Here is a 6,976-nt window from a genome sequence, read left to right as displayed (position 1 = left end):
CTACCTTGTCTTACCCCCCCCCTCCAGAGCCTCCCCCCCCAGCCTCAGACCCACCTGCCTGATCCTTCATCTCAGCCCCACACTCCAGAGCCTCCCACCCCCTGCCTGACCCCCCCGCATCTCAGCCCCTCAGCTCACAGGCCAGAGCCTCCCTCCTCAGCCTCCTACCCACCTGCCTGAGCCCCTATCTCAGCCCCCTCACCTCACATACCAGAGCCAAACCACAGCCCCTCTCCTCCCCTGCCAGAGCTGTCTGCCACAGACAAGCATTTAGTCTCTCACCCCCACGTCCCATGCTGTGGCCGCATCCCTCACATGCCTCTGCCTCCACCACATTCTCCCAGTTTCCATGTGTGTTGCATCCCATTGCCACCCCCATTCTGATCTCCTGCCATGACCACACATATTGTGTGCTCATTCCTGCTATAGCCCCCACCCCACACCAGCAAGGCCGGCTTTAAGCCAATTCACCGGAATTGGGCCCTGTCCCCCCACCTAAGGGGGCCCTGCTCTGAGGGTCTTTGGCAGCATTTCAACAGCTGGGGTCCTGCAGTGGCAAGTTGTCCTTTGGTTCTGCAGAAAACCAAGAGCAGGCCCCCCACTGCCAAAGCCCCGGACTGCTGCCGAGTATTCCAATCAGGCCCTGCACACCATGGTACATCCATGTCATAGAACAGTAGGGGTAGAAGGGACCTCAGGAGATCAGCTAGTCCAACCCCCTGCTCAAAGCAGGGCCAATCCCCAGATAGATTTTTGCCCCAGATTCCTAAAAGCCCCCTCAAGGACTGAACTCACAACCCTGGGTTTAGCAGGCCAATGCCCAAACCACCTGACCCCTGCCCCCCCCCAATGCATTAGAAGGCAGACCCCAGCACCGCACCATCTCTCCCTATTTAGGGAGACCTGTCCCTGATTTTTCAGCAGAACTTTCATTGTTTGTCTCCTTAGAAAGCTGCCTAAGTCCAGTGCATTTCCTTGGCATTACATAGCATGGTCCTATTTCCTCAAATGTCCCACTGGAGGTTAGGTGTCAGCAGGTCTGTCACACATATGTGGTAAACACACACTTGTTTATGCAATTAGCTTCGGTGCCAATAGCACCTCTTACCTTGACACTAATTATTCAGGTCAGAAGCAGTAAAAACACACAATTTTTTCATTGTTCTATGGCAAATGAATTTGGTGGACTCAATCCAGTTCCCACTGGGGAGGTGAGCATACAATTAAAATAATGTGAGCGTGGAATGAGCAGGCCCACAAAATAGAAGCAATTCCTCCAGCTGTGGGCTCAGGCACATTGAGGGGGTGCTAAATGGAAAGTTTGCATTGATTGCTAAACCCCAGCCCTCTGGGAGTTTGGCAACTAATTCTGGGCTGCAAGGAAGTGCCTATCTTTGCTAGCAGTCCATGAACTGGGGGAAGAAAGGCACTCCTCTGCCTAAATCACACACAGAATCATAGAATATCAGGGTTGGAAGGGACCTCAGGAGGTATCTAGTCCAACCCCCTGCTCAAAGTAAGCGCAACCCCAACTAACTCATCCCAGCCAGGGCCCAATCCAGTAGATGAGCTTAGAGCATGCCTAACTCCATACAAAAGACCAGGGGGAAGAAAAAAGCAGAAGGGTAGGAGAAGGTGACTCCCTCCTAACTTTTAGCCCAGAGGTGAGGGTACTGATGTGGGGAAATCCCTGATTCAAGTTCCCCCTGTGACTGATGAGCCAAAAGGATTGGAACAGGGCTTTCCCATCTCTCAGGTGAATAGTGCCCTAACTACTGGGCTATTGAGTCATTCTACCTCTTTCTCTGGTCCAATTAATATTCAATTATTTAATTAAACTGGAACAACTTCAATATGAGAGATTGAGAGAACTTTACATCAGTATGTGCCATAGCTTAGTGGTTTGGGCTCTCACCTGCAAGGTGGCAGATATTCATTCAAATTTCTTCTCATCAGGCAGAGGGGAGGACTAGGGAGTATCCCAAGTCCCCACTGAGAACTTTAACCACCAAGTTAAAGGTTATAAACCAGTGGTTCTCAAACTTTTGCATTGGTGACCCCTTTCACACAGCAAGCCTCTGAGTGTGACACCCCCCCACATAGATTAAAAATACATTTTTTATATTTAACACTATTATAAATGCTAGAGGCAAAGCAGGCTCTTGGGGGTGGAGGCTGATAGTTCACAACCCCCCATGTAATAACCTTGTGACCCTCTGATAGGTCATGACCCCTAGTTTGAGGACCCCTGTTATAAAGGGAGTCTTCTCCTCCAATGCATTCTGGCTGTTTTGTATGGAGCTAGGCAGCCTCTGAGCTAGTCTACTAGAGTGGGTCCCGCACATGATTTAGGCCAAGGAGTCCTTATCTTTTCCTCAGTCCATGGATCGCTCTGGAGCTTAGGGTTGAAATAGGTGCCTAAGCACCAGAGAGTGAGGTTGCAGCTCATGTCCTCAGAGGCAGGAAGACAGATGCCGAAGGAATTTTTAATGCAAAAGCTTGGGTGCTGAGAGTGTTTAGATGCCTATGGAATAGTCAGTAGCCAAATGGGAGTTTTAAGGGTTGCAGTAGCACCTAAAAATGGGACATAGGCACTTTGATATTAAGGATGGGATCCACAAGGGCACTTAAGGTCCAGAGTCTCAAAGGGGTTTAGGTTCCTAACTTCCATTGATTTCAATAGAAATTAGGAGCCTAAGTACCTTTGAGAATCTGGGCCTGCGTGTTTTGGAGAGCAAAGAGCAGAGCTGTGGAACAGACGCTCTCTGTGGCATCATATTCCTGGAAACCTCCAGGGACTTCCCAGCTAAACAATCACTTGCTCTGCCTTATCAGACCCACAAGTGGGGGTGGTTGGAGTAGATAGCTAGGCAGTTGTTCTGCTGTCATGGTAGGCAGAGAGAGAACTAGAGGGTCTGAGCTTCTGCCAAGCCCCCTAGGGCCACAGGGATTTCTCTGGAGAGCTCAGCATTAAACCATAGGTTAGGCAAACAAGGTCTGTGCCAGCTCCATGGGAGCCAACAGCCACCTGCTTTGTCTAATTTGGCAGAAACTCCTTGATTTTAAAGTAATGGATTTCTCTACCTGGCTTTAGCCCTCCCCTGGGTTTCACTACAGGAGGGCATTATCGGTACCGAAGAGAGAATCAGTGTGAACCAAATACTGTAGCAGAACAGCAAGAACCCCAGACCAGATGCAGCCAGTGAAGCCTGACATTTCCATATCGATTAAGGATAGTTGATTTAATCATTTAAAAACAAATCTTTCCTCATGTTCCAAGAATGAAGGTCAGCAGGGTGGGGTGGGGGATCTTGTATTCTCACTGTAACCCTTTGCCTTGCATGTTAAAGGAACAAAAAGGGACCTCGTTTAGAGCCATTCACCTGCAGCCAAATGGAAAGGCTCCTGCTATGTACAGAGCATCCTGGATTACATGAAATTTCATAAAATATGGCACAAGAAACTGTGCTGTCTGGAAAGAACATCAACATGCAGCCATCAAACTCTTACTCCCTAAATCCCTGGACAGAAGAAGGTAGAAACAATTCATATCACAGCCAAAATAGACACATTTTTCCCAGACAAGCAGATTTATCCCTGTAATAGCGTTAGTAATGAAAAGATACTCACAAGCTTTCCTTCTAGAAAGGCTCCTTATGCAAAAAAAGAGAGCTTTAATGTGGAGAGAAGATATAGATATTAAAGCATGGTCTCCTTTGATTGATTTGTTTCAAAATCATCACCCAATCAATGTAATGTAAATGGAAGAAGCCTGAGCAAATTAAAATACTACCAGGCAGGTAGCTGAGGGTATAATTGGCTCTCTGGTTGCTTTAGCATTTTTCTCCTAGAATATTATGAATTAGATTGTACAGAACAAGCAGTAGCAATATCAGTGTCAAAACCTTCTCATTCTTAACGCATGAGGATTAATGTTAATCAGAATATAATGAACATATTTTTATCTGAAGGAAGAGTTTCTCTTTTCTTGTATTAGATTTGCCATAGAGATCTGGGGGAAAGGTTTCCCTTAGTTTTGACTTGCAGATTGACACTAGCTGAAATAAAAATGGGTTTTTAATTATTCTTCTTTTTCAAGGAGAGCCAAGATTCCTAATGATCAGATCCTTTGGCCAAGGGACGGACTGCTTAGTTCAAATCAACATGCAATATTTTCTGAAGCTTGGAGTGGTTTGTTACAAGTCACTTGGATCATCAGTGTTTGGATAGCACCTAGAAATTGATTGTTATCTAGTGGTTAGAGCAGGGGAATGATAATTAAGACTCCTGGATTCTGCACGTCACTGTCATAGCTTCTCGGTGCCTCAGCCTACTCATCTAAAGGCTGGGTCTGATAAAGGCAGCTCACAAGGTGCTTTAAGGTTTTAATTCATTAATGACTGTAAAGCACGTTGAGATTCTCACATAAAAGGCATTGTGGTACACAGCACTATTATAGCTGAGAAAAATATTTCCCTTTTTCTGAACTCATGTTTAAACTGTTTAATTCACATTGTGAGCTGTAGTTTCTGCCAAATGGAAGGCCTAATTTCTTAAAATTATTTCAGATTTTAAAAATTCCACTGGACATTTATATATCAGTCCAGACCCTATCCGCCTGGCTATGAAAAATTTAGAATTGGGCCACTTGGTGCAAGCTCACTGAAGTAGGTACATTCCTATATGTTCCTGAGTATTCAAACAAATACAGCAACTCTTCTGTCCTCCTCTCCTGTCAAATGACATGTGATGTATACAGTCATGGTTTTCAAAGTTCTGAACAGATCCACTGCACTCTTAAAGGGAGGAACAGTATCACCTCTTTAAATAAAGACTGAATGCCTTGCTAAATTAAGATAAATGATGTAGTATTTTATATTTAAATAGGTAAAAACATACAAATGCAATCTAACCATGTTGATGCTTATTTAAAAAAATCGCATCAGATTTGCAGGAATATTTACTATAATGCCTTCTGTGGTGAATCTGGGAAGAAAGTTAATTTCTACAGCATAAGCAGTTTCCCCCCCCAAAAAACAAAAACCCACCAATGAGGAGTCCAGTGGCACCTTAAAGACTAACAGATTTATTTGGGCATAAGCTTTTGTGGGTAAAAGACCCACTTCATGAGATGCATGGAGTTTTCAGCCTCACTCATAAGTATCAACAGCACAAATATATATTCTTTTGGGTCAGCACTTGCATGTTTTTACCATTCGTATTTAGTTGTGCAAGTCTGTTTTACCATCTGTAAAATGGGAATGGTGTCAGACCAAAGATGACACTGGCAAATGTACAGGATTTACAATGTTCACAGGCATATACAGGGGACAAATCCTGTTCACCTCATTTATTCAAGAATTCCACTGACTTCAGTAGGACAAAGTAAGTAAGGTAAGCAGAATTTGGCTCTGTGTAGGTAGGCAAGTAACTGCCTCTTTTATAGATGGGGAAATAGACACAGAGAGGTTAGGGCCAGATTTTCAAAGGTATTTAGGCACCTTAATATTTAGGCAGCTGTTAGGATTTACAGTCAAGTTAAGCACCTAAATCCCCATGGTTTCAATCTGCTTAAGTCCTTTGGGGAACTGCACCAGGGCCAGAGCCTCAAAGACACCTAACTCCCACTGATTTCAATGGGAGTTAATGTGACAGGTCAGACCCCTTGGGAAGGCACCTGATGTGCTGAGATACCACTGAGTCTATCTGTTCCGCCAGCATGGGCCCCCCTTTAACCTATCTTGCTGATCCAGGCTCTTAAAACCCCCATCTAACACACACACAGGCGGGGCCACACCCAGCTGCAGATCAGCTCTGGGTAGACTCAGCTTAAGGGACTTGCTCCAGCACTCAGCTGTCCACCACCTTTGAGGGCACAGACCCAAAGATATATTTTAAAATTCACCCCCTCCCTCAATGTGGAGAAAGGTGTATACATTTCTTACCTGCCCCCAAGTTAGAAATTACAGAAAAAGGGTTTAATCAACAAATTTTATTAACTATAAAAAGTGCAGATTTTAAGTGGTAAAAGGAGTAATGAACAGAACAAAGCAGATTACTAAGCAAATTAAATTAAACATGCAAATTCAGCTAGTTTCACTAAATAAATTGGTTACAAGTAGTTCTAATTCCAGCTATATTCCTTTTCAGACTGTTCCCCTGTCTCAGTCTGGACTCCCCCCTTGTCTTCCCTTTTGCAGTCTTTCTTCTTGAGCACTGTAGTGATGCGAGACCCACCCGTGGCACCTCCTGCTGGTGTCCTGGCAATTAGCTCATTTTCCAGCCTTGGAGCACCCTCTGCAGGCAGCATCCCACTGCCACTGGGCCCCCATCTCCCTCCCTGGACTCCAGTGCCCCATTATCTGGGATGCTGCCCCTGCTAGTAACCCCGCACTCTTAGAGTCTCCCCTTCCCAAGGAACCCCCACCCCCTATCCCCACCTCAGTTGTAAGCTTCTGCCAGTCACCAACTAGCCCCTGCTTCCTGGGGCAGACTGTAGTATAAGCCACTCATCACAGGCAAGGTTGGGTTTGGACCTGTTGCCTCTGCCTTGCCTTGGGCTGTCCCCTGCAACCCCACTACCTGTTTGGCCTTCTACTAGGCCACAGCCTGGGGTGTTTCCAGGCCAGAGCTCCCTTGGCCTTCACTCCACTCCAGGTACCTTCTCTAGCTCCCCAACAACCAGACCCATCTCCCTCTACAGCTAGAGGGAGATGGGCCTCTTATATAGAGCCAGCTGAGGCCTGATTAGGGCGTGACCCAGCTGCAGTTGCTTCCCCAATCAGTCTAGTAGCTTTTCCCCTACCACAGTTCTCTCCCAGGGCTGTCTTTAAACCCCGCAGGGCAGGAGCGGGTGACCACCCCACTACAGGCACCCAATGAAATTAATAGGCAGCAGGATTAAAACAAACAAAAGGAAGTATTTCATCAAACAATGCACAGTCAACCTGTGGAACTCTTTGCCAGAGGATGTTGT

This window comes from Chelonoidis abingdonii, chromosome 19 (genome assembly GCF_003597395.2).
Source record: "Chelonoidis abingdonii isolate Lonesome George chromosome 19, CheloAbing_2.0, whole genome shotgun sequence".
Lineage (NCBI taxonomy): Eukaryota > Metazoa > Chordata > Testudines > Testudinidae > Chelonoidis > Chelonoidis abingdonii.
The sequence above is the reverse complement of the archived record's forward strand: the minus strand, read 5'-3'. Positions refer to the sequence as shown.